The sequence below is a fragment of the Alligator mississippiensis genome, chromosome 1, assembly GCF_030867095.1.
Source record: "Alligator mississippiensis isolate rAllMis1 chromosome 1, rAllMis1, whole genome shotgun sequence".
In the NCBI taxonomy this organism is placed as follows: domain Eukaryota; kingdom Metazoa; phylum Chordata; order Crocodylia; family Alligatoridae; genus Alligator; species Alligator mississippiensis.
Genome location: NC_081824.1, coordinates 422,815,737 through 422,826,197, shown reverse-complemented (window position 1 = coordinate 422,826,197; position 10,461 = coordinate 422,815,737). Strand labels below are relative to the sequence as shown.

At 51.7% G+C, this 10,461-nt stretch overlaps 1 long non-coding RNA gene across 1 annotated transcript; it reads left to right on the top strand.

The window, feature by feature from the left end:
• Positions 1-1,648: 1,648 nt before the first annotated feature.
• Positions 1,649-4,712, top strand: LOC132244630 (uncharacterized). Its single transcript, XR_009456311.1, has 3 exons — positions 1,649-1,743; positions 2,601-2,723; positions 3,775-4,712. It is a non-coding gene; the product is annotated as an uncharacterized LOC132244630 (long non-coding RNA).
• Positions 4,713-10,461: the final 5,749 nt, after the last annotated feature.

The window sequence follows — 10,461 nt, the reverse complement described above, 5'->3', positions numbered from 1 at the left end:
AGAAGAAGGGAGAAGGCTGGAGATGTGAGGATGGAGGTTGAATGTTTTATAGGGAGGCATTAAGGATTAAGAGGCTTTGGGATGGGGGCTTTTGCATTGGAGCCCTGTATTTTCATTGAGATCTATGAAATCATAAATTACAGCTATCCTAAAAAAAAACCCAGAATACTCTAGATTTGTACTTTTATTTTTGTATGATGGTAATTTTAAATAACAAAGACAAAGAGGTCTGCTACTGAAGAAAGGCTCAGTGACTTTCCCTTCCCCCTGCCTCCCTCCCCCCCCCCAAATATTGTGCTGAAAAGAAATTCAACTACATGCAGTTTCTGAGAACTCTTGGGTGCCTGTAGATGTGCAGGGAGACTGCTTCCACTGCAGACTTGATTAATCAAATTTGCTGGAGCATGGTAATTAATGCACCTCCAGAAGCCTCAAGTTCATTTGACAAACTTCAGTTAAAGCGCCCCTGCTGCCATTTCAAAGTGCAGGGATGCTGATGCACAAGACTCTGAGGATACTTTAATTAGATTTGCTCTCGGAGGATGTGAAAACAACAGCCATACGTTATGAAGGTTTGATGTGAGAAAAAAATCCTGAGCAGATCAGCTAGCTCCCTAGCCCTTCGAGAGAAACAAGTCCCTTCAAAGCACTCAGATGGCTCTTTCCCTAGGCCAGAGGGCACGTTTACATGAGATTTTACTACCCAATAGATTAATTGATTGCACAGTAAAGCATCACTGCCTATATGTGCAGATGTTTACTACACAGTCGATTATTCTAGTCTGCAAATGAAGGTAGCAAATTAACTACAGAGTAGTTACTATGCAGAAGTGTAGATGGCAACCAGGAGCAAATTTGCTCCTGGTCAGCCCCACCAGCAGGGGGCCACCCTCAAGCTTGCCCCAGGGGCATGGGACTTGGTGTTTCTCCAGGTCCATGGCTGGGACAGCTCTTTGCCTGCCCCAGCCTGGGCTTTAAACTCCTGTTATGCCCTTGGGGCCTGTGCCACATGATGCCTGCCTCTGGCCATCAGGTCCCAAGCAGTGGCCCCATGCCAGCAGCAGCAGCCTCAAAGACCCCGATGGTGTCCCCAGGGTCAGCCCCATCACCTGGCTGCCTCCCACATGCTGTGCCCCTATGCTGCAGGCATGTGCCCAGGCCCAGTAGTACTTGGACTCAGGTAGAGCCAGTTTGCCCAGGGCAGGTGCTCCAGTGCCCACATCTGAGGCCTTGGTGGGCCGCATGCAGGAGCGTGTGCCCAAGTGGTCAGCATGGCAGTACCACATAAAGGTCAAGGCCCTGCAGGCACAGTGGGTCAGTGTCACCAACCACAAGTGCTAGTTAGGGACTCCCGCAGGGCCATCCCATTTATGTAGCAGCTGGAATGCATCCTCGCTCACTGGGACCCTGGCCTCAACTGCATCATGTTTTCCAGCATGGGCAGCTTGCTGGAGCCTCCAATGTGGCCTGTTAGTCATAAGTCTTCTGCAGGAGAGGCCCCTCAAGGCACCAGGTGCAGGCTCACCTGACCTCATCCAGCAGTTCCAAGAACCCAGACCAGTGGCTGTGTGGCAGGGCACTGGTTGTGCCTGCCACTTTAAGGGCCAGAAGGCAGCAGTCGGCAGGTGCCTGATGAGGGGAGCCATTTTGAATCTAGGGCTGCCCATATAAACAGGGCAGTTCTGCTGCTGGAAACCAGGCAACAACATTGCCTGGCTGGAGAGCTCCTAATATCATCTGGAGGTAAGGGAGGAGCTGTAGGGGAAGGATAGGAGACTCCTGGTCCTGGGTATGACCTAAAACTGCTTCCTGCCGGGAGTGGGTGGCCTGGTGGGGCTCCCAGTGGTGCAGGAGCCCCCAGGAAATACCAGGCCAGTTACCACCCCGGTGAAAGGCGGGTCAGGGCACCTTAACCCCTAGCTCCCACAACCAAGTGGGTTACTTCTTGTTTGGAGGGCCTGGAGGGTGGATCCCCAGAGAGAGAGGCTATAGGCTCAGACCTGTCTGAACTTCCCCTGACTGGTCAATGCTGGGACCAGGATCAGAAGGGTCAAAGGGCCAGGGGCCCACCACGAGGAATGCCCAAGAGCTGAGGGCCTGGGGTTCCAACTGGCCTGGAGGTGGCCCAGGGCTAGTGAGCTGAAGGTCCTGGTGGAGCACCACACCTGAAGGGGAGGCAGTTCAGGGAGCTATGTTGCCTGGTATGAAGGCAGATGAGACCACCTGAAGAGAGGAATCCAGGTGGGGTTCAATCAAGAAGATTCTGGGGCCCAGAGTGGGGGCTGGTGATTTATGACAACACCTAGATGCCATTTGCGAGGCTTGGGCTGTGGTGTAGGGGAGAAATGGAGCTGTGGATAGTGCCCCCTGGCATTGGGGCAGGAAATGGGCAGCCTCCCGCTTAATTAACATCTATTAATTAATTATACCAACAAGGCATGGTGGACGAGAATGCGGGCAGTTAGCCAGGAACAGGGGGGCTGTTAGTGAAGTTGGCCCTGAGCAGGCTGCCATGACAGCTCTGGGTGTGCAGCCCTACCTAGAAGGACAGCCTAGGGATGGCACCAGCCACTGGGACACACTCTATCTCCTCCCCATAGAGGCCACTGCCGAGGCAGCCATGCACCGTGCCCCTACACCCTGCAGCACTGATGGGAACTGCACATTGTTACCACCTTCAGGGACAGCCTCGGACCACTGGGAACACCTGCAACACCCATCTGGTAAGCCCTGCATAGGGAGGAGGGCCAAGGGGGGGAAAGTGGTGACATGACCACCTGGGCCTGCGCCAGCTCTCCTATCCACCCCCAGGCTGCACTCCAGAAGCTAGGGTCCCCGCATGGGGGCACTGCCTCCCTACCCTGCCTAACTGAACTCTCCCCTACCCCGCACCCAGAGTTCCCCCCGATAGCATGCAGGGAAGTGGGAGGCAGTGCAGAACTTCAAGCATCCAGTGCCCTTCCAATTAGGCAGCCAGGGGTCTGCATGTGCAGAGAAACTCATCAGTGATGGTGGCAATCTCTGCCTCAACCATGGGGATAAGGGCCTCATAGCGTAGGCATCAATGCCCCTCCAGGAGTTATCACATGCTAGGGGCGCCATTGAAGCTCAGGATCCCATGCCAGATTCTCAGGTGTGGCTGAGACACTCAGGTGTGCCTGGGACACTTTGGCAATCAGCAGTGGCAGGGGCTAGTGGGTTGAGCACTCCTCTGGGCACTCAAACAGCTTGTTGTGGCATGCCTGGGGGAGTCCCAGCAGAGGCACTCTCAGGATGTAGACCACATGTGGCAGGGAGCCCTGGCCTGGGCTGCCTCTTCAGAGAGGCTCAATGAGGGGAGGGCAGGGCATCACCAGCTCCATGTCTGAGCTGGGCAGGAGCCCCTTGCCCCCTGACCCTGGCTACTGTGAGCCTGGTGCCATAGAAGCAGACTACCTGGCCTGCAGGAGAAGGCAGGGAGTTGGTCTGGAGCAGCCTTGGCAGTTGCTGTCAGGAGTCAGCCCTAGCCCAGCTTGGGGAGGGAACAGGGAAGACAGGCTGCCTGCAGCAAGCACCAAGCAGGCGGCCTGCCCCCATGGAGGTAGCGGAGATGGAGGGCTCAGCCAGCAGTGATCAGTGACAATGACTGCCTGGCTGAGTTACTATGGCTCCTGAGCACTTCTACATGTACAACCCTTGATCTGAGGCTGGGCAGCACAATACCCTGGTATAGTGCATGTTATCTCAGAAATGTTGCAAACTCTCACAAACAGCCTCTTTCTTTTGTCTCTGCAGGCTGCATATGGGGGAGAGGCACCAGCTGCCACTGGAGTTACACCATCAGGATTACTGCCACCCTCAGCTATGGACCTCCAACAGCAGTGGACACAAGACCAGATCCTACTGCTGGACAAACTGGTCACCATGACAGAGGAGCGGCTGGCCAACTTATGGGCCTGGCATGCTGAGGATGCTGCATACAAGCAGGAGAGGGCTGCACACAAGTGGGACAGGGACAAGGCAGACTGGGTATTCTGGGAGAGGCACTTGGCCCTCAAGGAGGGGCACACTGTCCTCCTCAAGGGGATGTTGGAGGCCCAGGAACAGCAGGCCACCAGGGTGGCCAGGGCAGTGGAGGCCATGAAAGACTGCCAGGCACTGGATACCATCCTGGCCCTGGTGGTCTCCTGCATCCTGCCTGCAGCCCTGCTCCCTGGCAGCCACCCACCACCCAGCTACAAGTTCCCCTTGGGCTTGGGCTGAGGTGCAGTGGCACCTGTAGTAGCCAGGTCCCCTTGCCCCTGTAGCTGTGCTGGGTTCCATGGCAGCCGGCCCCCCACCTGTGGTCACCCCACCACTTACCAAGGCTCCATGTGGCCCCTATGCAGGAGCTTCCTGCAGTGGGGCCAGCACTGTATGTGGGCCCTGTTGGCCCTGGCCCCATGCTGGAGGAGGAGGAGCCAGTTGCACAGGCAGAGCAGTAACTGTTCTCACCCCCAGGTGAGCCCCTCACATGCTGGCCTCACTGCAGCATCTACATGCACAGTGGTGCAACCAGAGGCTGGGATGGCGGGAGCCTGTCCCTGGGATCCATCTTTCATCCCACTGTCCCCCACCCTGGGAGGCCACAAAGAGCACAATGTATGTACTTTACATGGGGTGAGTGGTGGGGTTGGTAGTGTAGTCTGTTGGTTGAGGAGGGAGGGTGGGATGGAGTCTGTTTGTTGGAGAAGGATGGTGGGAAGGGGTCTGCTGTTCATGAGGGAAGGTGGGAGGGGGTCTGTCAGGAAATAAAGACATTGACTGAAAACTGTTAGGGTGCACAGTGGGCCTGGCATGGGTGACTGGCGCATCCTAAGTCGGGGGGGCACCAGAATCCAGCCAGTGACTGGGGCTGCGGGGATGGGGTTGCCCTGTGCGGGCACAGCCAGTTTCAGGTGGTGCACTAGCACTCTCTGTGCGCTCTGCCAGCCAGAGCACTCACTGTTGGGGGGCGCACCAGTGCTCTCAGGGGAGGCATGTGCCCTGCCCCATCATGTTCCCCGTGCATATTCCCTATGGGGCCTGGGGTCCATGGCTGGCCAGCCAGGTGCCCTACTTTGTGGGGCGCAGGAAGAGGTGGTCTGCCAGTGCCTCTCATAGGTGGTGCCCTGGCCCCTGCTGCCAGGTGTATGACTTTCCCAGGGCCTTGAAGGGGGAGGAGGGGACATCACTATTGCTGCTGCTGCAGCTGGCAATTGTGTTGCCAGGCATCCTCCACCCACTGTGCCTCCTCTGCCTATGCCTCATGGAACAGCTACCACCAGGCATTGCAGATGTTATGTAGCATACAGACTGTGATGATGACCCGGGGGCTGTTGGCCTCTGCAACCTCAAGGTGGGCTCTGAGAGTGCACCAATGGCCCTTTAGACAGCCAAAGGTGCTTTCCACCAGTGTGTAGCTCTGGCCCAGGCACCTGTTGCCATGTGCCTGGCAGAGGTCGAGCTGGCCAGTATAGGGTTGCATGAGCCAGGGTACAAGTGTCCCCATGAGCCAATGAGGAGGGGTGGGACAGTCATGCCATTCAGCTGGAGGCATGGCACACCTGTCACAAAGCACCCACTCTCCAGCAGGGTTGTCAGGGAGGAGTTCCAGAAGATGTGAGCATCATGGGTGCTGCCAGCCCAGCCAGCACTGATTTTAGTGAAGGCACCCCAGTAGCCCACCACAGCCTGAAGCATGACCAAATGGAAGGCCTGCCAGCTCCAGTATGGGCCATCACCCCAGGGCAGGCAGGTGATGGGAATGTGGGTGATGTGGATGTGCATCCCATACAGGGCCCTGATGCACTTCAGGAAGCCCATAATGTGGAATCCCGTCAGCACCTCCAGGGGGTCATTGGCCCAGGGCATGGTGTGGCCCAGTACTTCTTGGAGGGCACTATAGACCTCCAGGACAGCATCCCGGGTGGTCACCTTGCTAGTGGTCATAACAAGCTTTAGGATGGTGAAGCCTAGCTGGGTCTCTCAGAGGAAGGGACAGCCACAAGGTGGTGGGCTGCCACTCTAGGTCTGGGCAGAGCTGGTAAAGTAGCTCCTGGAATATGGCCCAGGTCATCCAGAAGTAGTCTATCCACTGCTCATCATCCCAGGTGCACTGGATGACATGGAGACCCAGTTCTGGCTGGCTGGGTGGGCCCACAGGCAGCAGGGCTGGAGCCCCATGAGCTTGTGAATGGCACCTGTGGTGGTGTCCCTGGTGGGGTCTGGGCAGTTGCCCAGGGGCTAGTAGGAAACAGCTTGGGGGTGGGGGGGCCACAGACAGGGTGGTGAGCCTGGCATGGCAAGAGAGACAGGGTTGAGGCTGACCTGGGCAAGGCAGGCAAGGGAGTGCAGGCAGTGAATTGTGGTTCTACCTCACTCCAGGCCCCAGCCCCAGAGCATCTCCCTGCCCAGCTTCCTGCTCTGCCAGTCCTGCTGGGGCTGGTCTCCATGAAAACCCTAGATCTGCACTGTCACAGCCCACCAGTAGCAATGTGTAGGGGATGCACAGGGGTGCACATGGACCTCCTGAGAGCGCTGGTGCACCCCCTGAGAGACTGGCCACACTCACCACTTAGGTGATGGGCAGGGGGGGCAGGAGGGAGCGCCGGTGTCCCCTTCCCCTGGCAAGCGCTGGCCAGGGAAGTACTGTTGCACTCCCAGAAGCAGCTGCAGCAATTGGCTGTCTTTTGATCAGCCACTGGGAACCCCCCCCCCCCCCCCAGGTCCGCAGGATTGGCTGTGGGGGGATCCCCGACCCCCGGTTCCTGACTGGTCTCTGGGGGGGCATGTGCCCCTCCTCACTAAGGTGGCACCAGTTATCCATGCAGCCCACCACTCAATTGAGTCTCAATTGAAAACAGCTGCAGCGATGTGGGCAGGCATTGCTGAGAAATGGAGTCCAGTCACTGGCTGGATCCATTGTTTTGCCCACACCTGAACTAGTAAGTAGTAAGTTTAATGAACTCACATTTTTTGTTTTTTGTTTTTTTTCTTCACACAGTGTGTAATTAAACTGTGGAACACTTTGCCACAGGATGTTGCAGAAGCTGACCGGTTAACAAGATTTAAAAAAGGGATTGTACAAATTCTTGAAGGAAAGGTGCAACAGTAGCTATTGAACATGAGCATTAGGGGTACAGCTTCTTAAATGCTGGAGGCAGCAAGTGGGAGAGGAACAGGGGAAAAACCCTAGACATATCCTGTTCAGTTTCCCTTTCACCATCTACTCTGCCACTGTGTGACACAGAATATCAAGCAAGATGGACCTATGGCCTAACCCAGTAAATAGTAGTTCTTATGTTCCAAGTTTCCCAGCTAAGAGGTAGTAATAATTTATCCTGAGATATTGCAAAGTGCACCTGTGGAATTATCTCAGGGTTGCATCACTGAATCAGTGGCAGAAAAGCAAACTACATTCAGCCACTCACTAAATGCCTGATTAGAAAGTCAATGTACATAAACTCCAGTCCCAGGGTATTCTTGTCCCAGGATAAACAAAGGAACAATTTATCTAGAGACAAAAACACACCTGTACCTAGACAAAGTGACTTAGAATAGCAGTCTAAGTTCCATTTTCAAAAGTGGCTTAGGGTGTACGTACACTGCAAATTTATCTTGCTAGGAAGTAGTGCCCAAAAACATGTCACACAGCTCTGCCTGTGCTACCACTTGACTGACAGAAGTATAGCTCCTGGTGCAACTGGCATACTAGTTAGCACTGCTAAGTAGCAGTGCATGTTAGTAACATTCTTGCAATCTACTTAGCTTGCCTGCAGTGTCACAAGAACATAGTCAACACTGCTTCTCATTCAGGAGCCTAGGAACTTAACTACCATTGGTTTTGCTGCTTAACTCTCTTGGGTGAGACCAAAAATCTGAGCTGAAGGAGCCTAAGTTGTGTTGGCTTTCAATGAGATTTAGGGTTTGAAATAATTTTTGAAAACAGGATTTAGGCTCTTCAGTTACTTGGGGCCAATTTTTAAAAAGTATCCACTTAGCAAACTTTTTAAAAGCACTAGAGGAACCAAGCACCCGAGTACTTAAAAAAAAAAGCCCTAGGTGCAAACCTGCATCTTTCTATCTGTGTCTGGTTTAGAATACAGTGTCTATTTTTAAGAGACAACAGTCTTCCTTTCCCTTTTATTTCAGGTAACAGTTACATTGCTTACAGAATTTTTTTCTTGCAGAAGTTGAGCAGATTATGCAAAATACTGCACAAAGACACAGGTGTAAATACAATTCTAACAATGGGGAGTTCATTCCAGGATGCATACCCAGACACTGCCTGTCCTTAGCTAAACATAATTCCAAATGCCACATCTCTTTGTACATATCCTTTCTCCTTCTGGTCTGGTTTAATGCTAACCCAATCCAGTATTTAAGTGAAAATCAAATGGCATCAAGTTAATGTATCCCATTATTGTGCATGTTCATGCTGTTGAACGAAGAACTAATTTGAACACTGAATATAGTAAAAACTGCCAAGAAAGCTGAGCATAATGCCAACTTCAAGAAAATTAGTGAGCTGTGTTGAATAGAAACATTCTTCATATCTCAGGGCATTGTTCCTCAAGGCTAAGTCCTTTTAACAATTTTAGCTATCTAACCTTTATTTGGGCCACTTAAATATGTTCATCTGAAAAATATGGTATAAACTGGTCACAATCCATTCATTAAATGAAAGCTGTTTATTTACATCTGCACTCATTCAGTCTTCTGTATTTAATCTTTCCTGTTATTTGAAACATCTTTTTAAAACTTTCAATCTTAATCATTGTTAGTATTATTACATATTGCCATACTAAATCTGATCACTAGTCATAAACTAGGACACAAAAATGCAACCTCTGCCCAAGACAGCTTACCTTTTAAGCACAAGAAAAGAGACAACACTTGGAAACAGATAGAAATCATAGCACAAGGAAACAATAAGATAATATTGGTCACAGTGAATGGCTGTAATCCTTTCCTTGTTGTAATTTCTATTTTTCCTGGGTCAGGCTTGCTTCTTGGCCCCTTACCTGTACTCCCTCAGATGTTAGTTCTGAACCTTTTGCCTGCCTAAGTTTGAATTTAGCAGTCCTCCCCTTCACAATTGCAATGTGCCAACTATTTATAAGCGTGCAGGTCTAACAGGACACTACGTACCTTTTGGGAACTTATGACCAATTTTATAGGGTAATGAACAGCACTCTTAAATTTAGTTTGTTTATTTAGTAAATGGAACCAAGCATTAGAGAAAATATTTTAAAGTAACAATCCATATTCATATCTAAACTCATCTCTTTTAATTTTCACTACAGGCTAACTTAAATTACAGGAAGAGAATAAACACATTGCCCTCCGTTTAGCAAACAAAAGCTCTTAGGACCCAGATATTTCAATGGCTTTCCTTATGTAGGTTAACGATATGGGACCATGGAAAATCTAGGACACTGTCTCTCCCCCATCCCGCAAGTCCTCAGTACTACTGTTGGCAGAGCAGACTGGTGTGCCATGCATGCAGCAGCGGTGCATGCCCACCCACCTTCTTGGTGCACCGCATTGCTCTGCCTCCCCGCTGGACTGCACCCTGTGCCCCTACAATTCCAGGATGCTTGTTTAAATCTTCACCAAATGGCCAGGGTGGTCCTATGAAATCCAGGATGGATGGTCACCCTTTCCTTATGGGGTCTACATTCAAAGACTTCCTTTTGCCTTTCTCTCAGTCTGTCAGAGCCATCTCCGAGCTTTCCTCTCTGGTTGTGGCAGGTAATTGTATACACTCTTACAAATACAGGTCCTTTCTTTGTGCACACTTAGGATGGAAGAATCCCATATACAAGTACAGACTAAGGACTGACTAAATAAGCAGCAGCTCTGCAAAAAAGGACCTGGGGATTACAGTGGACAATAAGCTGAATATGAACCAAGAATGTGCTCTTGTTGAAAAGAATGCTAACAGCATACTGGGCTGCATTAGTAGAAGTGTTGCCAGCAGATCAAGGGATGTGATTTTTCCCCTCTAGTCAACACTGGTGAGGCCATATTTGGAGTACTATATCCAGTTTTGGGCCCTTCTCTACAGAAAGGACTTGGACAAATGGGAGAGGAGTCCAGCAGAAGGCAGCAGAAATGGTTAGGGGGCTTTGGAACATGACTTAGGATTTCATAGATTTCATAGAGATTTGGGCTGTAAGGGACCTTGGAAGATCATCGAGTCCAGCCTCCTGCCCCAGGGGCAGGAAGTCAGCTGGGGTCATAGGATCCCAGCAAGAAAAACATCCAGGTTTCTCTTGAAGGCATTCAAAGTAGGAGTTTGAACCACCTCTGGCGGCAGGCCATTCCAGACCTTGGGGGCTCGGACAGTAAAGTTCTTCCTTATGTCCAGCCTGAAACAGTCGTGCAGGAGTTTATAACCATTCGACCTTGTCATCTCTTGGGGCATGCTGGTGAACAAACAGTCCCCCAGGTCCTAGT